The sequence below is a fragment of the Limulus polyphemus genome, unplaced genomic scaffold (genome assembly GCF_000517525.1).
Source record: "Limulus polyphemus unplaced genomic scaffold, Limulus_polyphemus-2.1.2 Scaffold585, whole genome shotgun sequence".
Lineage (NCBI taxonomy): Eukaryota > Metazoa > Arthropoda > Merostomata > Xiphosura > Limulidae > Limulus > Limulus polyphemus.
The window spans coordinates 452,539-463,551 of NW_013666195.1; positions in this window are offsets into that span (position 1 = coordinate 452,539).

Here is an 11,013-nt window from a genome sequence, read left to right on the forward strand (position 1 = left end):
AATTTTTCTGAAACAAAAACTTAATTAAACTTTTTTATTTGTTGTTATTCAAGAAGGTATTAAATATTTTAAATTAGAAATGTTAAGGAGCTTATGAATTTAATAAACCACTTAGAATTTTAAATTTAGTGGAAGAAGGCAAAAATGTAAAACCTAGGCAGTTTGACATGGAAAAGGCGTAAATTTTAAAGTTATAAATATAATTCGAATATAATTCTGTTGCGCATTTTCTTTATTATTCCAATAAGAAAAAAAAGGATTTTTTTCAACAAACTTATCAAACGCTGATATGGTTCTTTGTGCAAGAACGTCAGTTCATTGTGTTTGATACTTTTCTCTAAGCAGTCTAACTTAATCTTCTTACGTCCTATGGTGAAAAGGGATAACTTAATTTTTGAAGGATTTATCAACTGATCCCCCTAACTCGAAGAAAGAAATGCGTCCATATAATTAGTACGATGCAATAAATCCTGTATAACGTAATCTAACTAATAATAATCTTGTTTCAAAATATCTGGTTTGTCGACTGTTAACATTTTAACGTGTTTTACAGTTATTTCGAAATCAAGTATAAATAAATAGGTATAATAAACATTTCTTTTCGAACGTCATTAATATATTATATTAACTTGAGCTACTTTCTAACTTTCAGCTTTAACAGGGTCGGGTGTTGCCTATAATTAGCATGACCGGACTGCGATTCCGAAGATTTATAATTCGCATCCTGTTGGTATAAACAAATAAAAAAACACGCTTCGCACTTTGGAGTTTGGAACGATGGATGCGTTATAAGAGTGTCGGTCAAATCCCGCTATTCGATCAGACAAGAGTAGCTCAAGAACTGATGGTAGGTGATGTTTAATAGCTTTTTCCCTCTAGTATATCAGTTCAATGGTGTCAGGCATGGGATCGAAAATTCTCGCCCTGTCAGTTACGGAGGCGTTATAATTTGACAATCAATCCTACTATTCCTAATTAAAATAATAGCCCAAAAAAATTAGTTGTGGGTGGTGTTTTACTACCTACTTTCCCTTTAGTCTATCATTTCAAAATTAGGGACGAATATCGCAGATAGCCATCGAAAAGCTTTACGTGAAAATTCAACAAACAAAGAAAATATGTGTTTAAAATTAGGGACAGATATGCGCATGTAAATAGAGCTTTTATAGCTTTGCGCGAAGTCCTGAAGCAAACAAGCAATTCAACTTTAATCACCTATTAGGCTCAAGCAGCCAGATCAAATAAATTTTAACCAGTAAAAGAAAATAACTACAACGTGGCGTATTTTAGGCTTTGCCGTATTAAAGCTGTATGTCTGTTGTATTATAGAAGTAATCGTAACACTTTGATATCAACAAAAACTGGGATTTGCATAATACACATAAAGGAGAAAACTATTATTTTCTACATGTTTTACAAGTATTTTATTTAATTTGTGTAATATTTATTAAAATAATTATAAAAACTTCCATCCTAAAACAACAAAGGCAATTAAAAAATACATTTTACAGTTAATAAAACTGTCAATGGAATTTAATGTGATTTCCTTATTTTTGGTTGTATTATTAAAATGGTGAAATAAACTGTTTTAAATATATATGCATTATAACTTGTTGCTTATCTATCTGTCTGCCTCTCTGTCTATCTATTTACTCCAGAGGTATATAGTAAAATCTATTGTAAGCTAGGTTGGCGTCAGACCAACAACAGAAACAGCGTTGTAAAATCCAATTTTAGCTGCACTAATGTGTTCCCGATTAAGGATTTTAGGGTTGTTGTTGACGTATGTGACTCAGTTCTTCAGTAACACGTGACTTAACAGGTCTTACCCGGTCGTGCTGACGTAATTCTTTGCATGAAAAATCATCAGTTGTTGAAAAACAGAACTCATACTCAAATAATGAAAATAACACATAACTTGACACCAGAAAAGTTGGTAGTTTATTTCTGACGTTTCATCTAACAGAAGTTCTTGAGCTTCGGAATTTATTTTATCTAATTTTTTTTTAATTTTTTGCGTGGATTTGAATAAGAAAACAACAAAAAAACAATAACCTTATAATCGAAATAAAACTAATTTTCTGGAAACAAATTATAAATTACCTTTGTATTTCAACAGTGAGAATCGGACAAGATTTATCACTTAATATATTTATTCTTCAATGATTAAAGGTTTAATTTTTATTTTGTCAATTTAAACTATATATCAAATACATACGTCAAAACAAGCCAGTGAGATAGTTACGAACAACAATCCACAACGTCAAAACAAGTCAGTGAGTTAGTTATGAACAACAATCCACAATGTCAAAACAAGCCAGTGAGTTAGATATGAACAACAATCCACAACGTCAAAACAAGCCAGTGAGTTAGTTATGAACAATAATCCACAAGGTCAAAACAAGCCAGTGAGTTAGTTATGAACGACAGTCCACAGCGTCAAAACAAGCCAGTGAATTGGTTATGAACAACAATCCACAACGTCAAAACAAGCCAGTGAATTGGTTATGAACAACAATCCACAGCGTCAAAACAAGCCAGTGAATTGGTTATGAACAACAATCCACACTTTCAGATCATCATTCAGAAAACATTTTTCTGAAGGAAATATTATTTTCTATAGGAAAGAAAGAAGTATTATTAATGTACAACTATACCTACAACAATATATTAGCAGGCTGATCGTAACTTCGATCCGAGTGGAACTACAGTGGAGCGGAGAGATAGTATGTTGGTTGCCTGGTATATATATATGTGTGTGTGTTGATAAGAGACGGATGGCGGAATAGTATGTTAGCATACGTAAATTAGTACTAAATGGAGAGATAACATATAAACAGACCTGTATCAATACAGCTGAGAACAGGATAGACAGGAAGTATTGATTAGCCTGTATTCATGTGTAACTTGAAACAAGGTGGGAAGATATTTGTTTACGGTTTGATCTTCAATCAATCTCCAGCTATCTATTTCTCGAACTGTTTATGCCATTTTAATGAAAGTTAATGAAGAAAATGCATTGGTTAAAATTTTCTTGCAATTTGGTTAAGTGTCGTCACAGTGATAAGAAGAAATCAGAGGATATCAATCACACCCCTCCAGTCTGGAAATGATTAAGCCCCTTTAGCATACGGGTTCCTGAGATTGCAATGCCTAGTACCAGGCTATAAATGTACTACCCCTACATCTGGTTTTAAGTTATATTATTAACTTATATAAATAACAAATTGTCAACATATTATATGTCCATCCGGTTTTTACATTAAGTACGTATCAAGCTATTAATATCCTCTTTTTCCATCCGCCTCTTGGTTATATATGTACCAGACTGTTAACATACTCTCTCTCCATACTGTTCTAAGTCATATATGTATATACCAGGTGGTTAATTTACTATCTCGCTGTCCGGTTCTACATTGTGTTTGTACCATACTGTAAAGAAACTGTCTCTCCATGCGGTTTGAAGTTACATAAATATACTATTTTTTCCATCGGGTTCTAAACTATTTATTAATAGGTTTACAAGCTAGTTTAAAGATTAAAGAAGTTGCAATTAAATGGAGAAGTAAAGTATGTTTACAGTTTAGTGTATGTGTATTAGTTATCATGTGAATTAGAGAAAGTTATTCAACCTGTGTTATTTTTGGCTTTATGGATATATGTGCTAAAAACGAGACAAACATGTAGTTGAATAGGAAGGCAGGATGCTATTATTTTAACCTGTATAAACTAAACGAGAAAACGTTATAGAAACAAAGAGCTGATTGGATAAATGATACGTCAACACGCAATTTGTATTAACGTTAAACTGAGTAAATAATTTCTCCCCCCCCCCCCCAGTGGCACAGCGGCAAGTCTGAGGACTTATAGCTCTAGACACTGGGTTTCAATGCCTGTGGTAGGAACATAAAAAATAGCCCATTGTATAGCTTTGTGCTTAACTACAAACAAATAAACAAGATAAAGAAATTATATGCTCAAAAATTGATGCCCATGTAATTTTGATACTTATACAGATATATATATATATATACTACAAAATAGACTCTGACTCTCAGAATATTTGGACCTTTATTTTTGTTATCATACAAAAGTACCAAAATAAGATAATTACGGCCATGCACCTTCAGAAGAATGCCCCAAAAGTCCTTTAAAATTGTTCATGCTAGCGATGGTCATGGAATGGTCATCAATTAATTGCACTGATGTGTTCTGTTATCCACTAAGATAAACATCTAAAAATTGTGTTCAATATATATACACTTACAGAATATCGTAGAACTTGGGTTTAAAAAAAAGATGGGTTAATTCTCTTTTCAAGCAGTTGTCAAAGCAGATGTTGTTTTCTTTTTTATATTTTTTCTCCATTAACCAGATACTGAATCGTAACACTTCGTAGGCTGTTCCTATGATATCCTAGAATTTTATGTTCTTCTAGTTAAAATCAAAACCAAAATTGTGTTTCCAATAAAAAAAATTACAAAAGCACAAAATAAGAGGTAAATCACAGAAAATGTTATAGTTTTCAATCTATCCGTAGGGTCCGTCCACAAATTTTCTCGTTCAAAGATTTAGCGTTCGTTTCTACAGTTATTCCAAATTCAACTCCTGATCAAGTTCTTGATAAATTTTTTATTGATTTTTGTCTTTAAACATGATTTCAGTTTGACATGTGTTGAACAGAATTTTGAAAATAGTGGTTGAATATAACGTTTTGGGTTTAGTTAAAATTTAAGAGAAACTTGTATTTTGTATAAACACATGTCTACGTCCTGTATAAAGTTTTATTGACCTGAAGGAGGTTCGATTTTCGCAAAACTTGTAGCTATCTCCTGCATTCACTTCGATGGGAGAATATATTTCTTGGAACACATACAGAGCTTCTCCTAAATTAGTTAATTTAGCTTATGATCGTTCTGTGCTATTTTAACAGTGATAATTTACACTTGACGTACAATGTCCTAAATGAAAAAGTACTGTTGAAGTGTGAATTTTTGGGCTGTCTTTTATTACATGGCCTTCATATACACCCTTAATTTCCGTAGACCAAATTCTAAGGTGTTTTTTTTAGTACACGTTAAAAAATACAATACAACTTGTAAAATAAACAAAATGTCACAAAGAGCCTGAAAAAACCGATAAAATCAGAACTGTTTGTTTTTCTGGTTGAAAGTGGAAAATTCCATGTAGTAATACTTAATAATGATGAAATATATATACACATGTATTAATAAACTGAAAGATAATTTCGTGACATAACTTTCTTACTTAAGATCATATAAACCTGTTCGTTTTTATGAATTGTAGTAGCTTTCCTTTGCAGTTTGTAGACATTTTTTATAGATTGCATATATGTTTTCTCTCTACATATTATAGAAACATGGTCATAAGTTGTAGTAATTTTTCTATTTGCATATTGTAGGATTTTTGTATTTACAAATTGCAGACACGTTTAGATAGATAGATAGCTGGAATTCCAGTAATGGTTTTTCCACTATGCAGAATGTAGAAACTTTTTTCTTTCTATAGATTGTAGTAATGTTTCTTTCTCTGCGGGTTTCACGTTGTAGTAACTTTTTCTTTCTGTTGATTGGTTGGGTTTGTTTAATAGGCATAAGATACGCACTGTAAATTAACATCTAAGTTGATGAGTTTCTATTTATAATGATGTTGGTAACTGTGGGCAGCAATTAATGAGCTAGGCTTTAGACTGTGTTTTAATATTACAATTAATAGATGATGATCCTCAAAAACTCACTTAAATAAGACTTAAAATTATCGTACCACATAATAGTAAAAGCAAACTAATTCTAATTAAGTTAAATCAAACCACTACCCGTAAAAGTTTAAATTAGAATCAATAAACGGGTAACCCAAACCTTCAGAATAGCATAATTTACACTTATAATCACAACAGTTAAGTAGCTATGCGGGATAAGTCTTAGGAAAACTGTTTTATGGTAGTGCGAAGACTAATAGGCAGCTGATAATTCGCGGTAGTCCTATCAAGAAATCGACAGCTTAAGAAGTAGCTTAGGGAAGTTCTGAGAGTAAAATGAAAATTTGATATTTAATCATTGTTTGCATGTCGTTAGGACAGGACGTGCAGGCATCAATTTGTTTCTTCTAGATGTTAATAACTAAGATACATGAAAAAACAAGTAGAATCACAAAATCAAGCAAGTCAGATATAAATATACCTAACAATTCAAACAAGGTAAATCTGAGTGGATATCAAGATAGTGTGTTATATAGCTACGTAATTTTTGTAAACCAGTTTGTTTGTTTTGGATTTCGCGCAAAGCTACACGAGGGCTATCTGCGCTAGCCGTCCCTAATTTAGCAGTGTAAGACTAGAGGGAAGGCATCTAGTCATCACCACTCACCGCCATCTCTTACGCTACTCTATTACCAACGAATTATCAACGAATTTCAATCACAGGAGGAGTTTAATAGATGTTTAATATTGTAAATATGTAACCTATTCTGGAGCAAACAATGCAGCTCTTATAACGCCAAATCAGATGTCATCCTTGAGATAAATCAGAGAGCATGCTTGACTCCCAGAAAAAGAGTAAAATTAACCCTTTTCTTCATTATAAAGTAAAAAAGTTCCTTTAACTATCACAGCAACTACCGCGAATTATTGAGCTAATAAAGCTTCTTATAGGGTCACAATTTTGGTTCGTTAGAGAAAGCATCTTCCTTAGAATATGACGAAATAAATGCCCGTAAAACGTTGAAGTTCGTAGAGATTCAGATAAGAGCAACCTTTTAGCACTCCAAACAATAACTTATTCACAACGTTAAAAAACAACACTCCTCACGATTATGATAATGGACTCAAACTCCGAAACATCACGACATACATATTCACAGCCGTTATTAGGCATCGTTGTGACATGAGTGAGTCAATAAAAATCACCATAGAGAAGTAATGAATATGCAAATTATTAAATAATGAGAGACTTTAATTCTAAGAATAAATTACTTTTTTTTATTTACAAAACTGAAGCAAGAATTTAATGGCAAACCTTATATTACTATTACAAATTATACAATTTATAAATTAGTGCACCAAAAATAGTTTATAGTTTATAGCGTGTCCAATCTGTGAATCCGAGGATTCGTGATTCACGATCTGTTGTCACGAAAACGTGTTCCTTACTTTGTTTGGGGTCATGGGTACGTTATAAGAGCATTTGGTAAGTCACACTATTCGATGAGACAAGAATACCGCAAAAGTTGGCGATGGGCGCTGTTGACTAGCTGCCTTTCCTATAATATGTGACTGTTAAGCACAGATATCCCTTGTGCAAATTTCTGTGAAATTCTGAAACAAACAAATATATATGTAAATCTATTAGCAAGTAACATGTATCACATATAAAACAAAAATAACCCTATTGTTTTTAATGCTTGCGTTTTTATGTATGAAAATATTTTAATATTTTTGTGAGTTGATCATAACGTTCATCTCAATTTCATTGCGTATATTCAACTTAAATACATGCATTCAGCAAACTATGAATATATAAATGTTGTGTTAGATTAATAACAACATTCTAAACATATTTGACTTAATTGGATTAACTTCCATAAAAACGTGTATGCAACTGAGCCTATCTTGTTCTTTTTCATGTTACAACAAATGTCTAGTTCCTTACATATTTGACTTAACTGGATTAACTTCCATAAAAACGTGTATGCAACTGAGCCTATCTTGTTCTTTTTCTTGATACAACAAATGTCTAGTTCCTTACATTTTACACAAAGGAAGAACATGATAAGACTACGGTTCTCTATCAAAAAATACGTATTACTTTCAACTACACTGATGCGATGGAGCCAGATCAAGAATAGTAATAATTCATTTTGAAGTTATCATTGGAAGTCGTGTAATCCTTTGACCACTTCTTACCGTAGAAAACAATAAAAGACATTTTAGAAGAACGTAATCTACCTCTTTCTTGTGACGGACCGTACAGTTTCCTACTTAATGATCTATGATCATTTTGTCAGTTAATTTACTAAATTGAAGTTTTGCATTTAAGTTTTAGCCAAAAGCATAGCCTGTTTTTGTTGGTTGATTACATTTAAAATAGTATTATTAAGTAAATTGGTCAGCAGAAGTAATCCAGTCTATTATTAAAATACTAATCTTGTGGAAAGAATTTTGCAGCATAAAGACGACGGGTGCACTATATCAACGATAGCAGTATACCGTTTACAAGCCAACATGTGAAAAAAAGTAAACAAAAAAAACTTGTTATTGGATTACGTGACAGCGAGCAATCGAGAAATTAGAAGTCGAGTAAAATGCCAATGATTTGAAGGTGGCATTTAGGACGGAGTTGCTGCCATCTAGTGACAGCACTTCTATAGTAAAATGTTGGAGAAAGGTGTGGTGTGGCTCACATAATTGTTATACGTTCCTCTTTAATATCAGTCATAATGCAGATTATGTGGTTGTTTGACCTGCTTTAGTAACAAGAAGACTAGCTTGTTCGTTTGCTTAGAAAAAAAAATACAATAATAATAATAATAAAATTGGTATTAAAATACAAATAAATAGTATTGAGTTATTAATCATTAGCGTAATTATTAATTTAAAATGTCATATACAAAATTGATAAAAATGACATTTCACCAACTTAATATGGTTCAAACCATAACATTTGTTGCTCGTGTAATTTGATAATATAAATAGCGTCTTAACCAGTACTGTGTCTATCGTCCCAGCCGAACTGTTGAGTCCTGGTATTGGATGAAAAGCGTCATCAGAACTGGATATAGCAGATATAATATGGTTGACATATTTTCATACAGTCTTCTTTATTTACATTCATAAGTTCTTGGAACTAATTATATAAAGCTATGTTGTCTAAGCACGAGAAAAAACGCAGAATTTTTTTTTTTTTTTATTCTTCTTTCTTAAGTATTCAACTTTTTCCTTTGATATCTGTGAGTTTAAAAAATCACAATGGTTTTTATGAACACACATAAAATGCAAATATGTAATCCTGAAATGCATTCAATAAAAAAAATTAACGGAAGAAACAGGAGAATCCCATACATATATACATACATCTTCATATGCTGAGTGCAAGCAGAAAAAAAAATGTACTGGTTTGTCTTCACAAAAACTAATATTAGCAACCTGAACTTGAAATAAATGTTTTAATGTCACACCATCTGCATCCACAGATATAACTAGTCCTTGTCGCAGTGGTACACAGTCTGTACACCGTTTTCAGAAACATCTTAATGTATGTTGAGCATCTCCATACAAGAATCCACATATTAATTGGTTTGGCCTATGATATACATTCAATCCAACATCGTTTCATAAAATTTTAACACATCAGTACCAAATACGTCACCATATTAAAGATAATTTAGGTTGTTTTCTATTAAGAGCTTTTTCTTGTATGAAATGTAAAAATCAATATCATGTCTTTAATAAAACCTGTAGGTTTTATTGAGAATATCACATTGTGGAAGATCATACGTCGGAAATTCATGTGTGATTACAATGTCAGCTATTTTATGTTAATAATAACCTTAGTTAATAGCTGCACTGTGATATTGAACACCAGTAGAACAATAAATGCAATAAATAAAATTAGTAGAAATTTGACAAAATCCTTTGAAAATTGTATAGAATCTTACTATTAATTGGGTTTGTATTTTCACTTTAATTATTGTGTTTTACTCACAAATCATCATAAACATGTGAGACAGGTGCTCAAAAATATTTGGTAACTAGCTCTAGTATCTTGGAAAAAATGCTCAATTCCATTTACTGATATATAACCATTCTGAAGTTACTTTAGACTAAGCAGTTTAACACTATTTTCATGTAACCATAGCTTGTGTAATTTTACGTCTGAGGTCTATACTCTGAGTTCTCTGTGCATTGTTACCCAGACGTGCACGTGTTTAGGAAATTGAATTTCAAGTGCATATTCGTATTGTGGTTGGCTCCACTACAGAGTGAAAGAATGAGTTGTGACTTTAAGCTTTGCAGCAAAGTTTTATATGATATTTTTATTGCTTGGTCTCTTACATGCTTCACTTCAGAGAAAACAGACTTGTCTTTATTCTTTTGCTTCTTGGCAGTGGAAGTTTGTAGCACCTAAGTATTATTTGTTGTATAGTACAATCAAGAGATTGGTGTTTAACTTTGTAAATTACATATCACTCGTATTATTCATTACTTTGATCTTATTAACGTATAATTTGTCCGAAACCTTCAGCACAAAAGAGGATTGGGGTATATTGTAATTTTTAAGTCCAATTGAAGAGAATTACGGGTTAACGTCAGACTGGTCAGAACAACACAGTATCTCACATTTAACTGTATAATACATATATATGTATTTACACATACTAGCGTATAGCCCGTCAAATACGACGGGGCAAGTACTACCACTCCGTTAATATACTGTAACCTCACATTTAATAGCTAACTTAAATAAATAAATAAATTTCGCGAAATCAAGCTTCACCAAGAAAGAGGCAGAAAAGTTCAGTCGAGGCAGTCAAACGTCGGTAAATTTCTTTGTGAGCCAATCAAAATTAAAATCATTCATGAAATGGCCCCCAGTGGCACAGCGGTATTTCTGCGGACTTACAACGCTAAAAACCGGGTTTCGATACTCGTGGTGGGCAAAGCACAGATAGCCCATTGTGTAGTTTTGTGCTTAATTACAAACAAAAAAACAAACAAATTCATGAACTGAATCCGTGGAGTATTCGTAGGATAATTATTGGTAAAAATCAGTTAGATTAACAACTTCTAATATATAAAAAAACAGTGCGTTTTGGTAACACTACGTTCCAACAATGGCTTTTATGTCATGTCACTTAGCAACAAAAGTATAACCTAATATTGTTGTTAATTTATGTACTGAAAGTATAAAATGAAATGTATAGACAAAAAAAAAAAACTGGAAAGTATTTGCTATGTTCTTAATTTAGAGTCTCCGTTCATTAAAGAGGTTTGTTTAT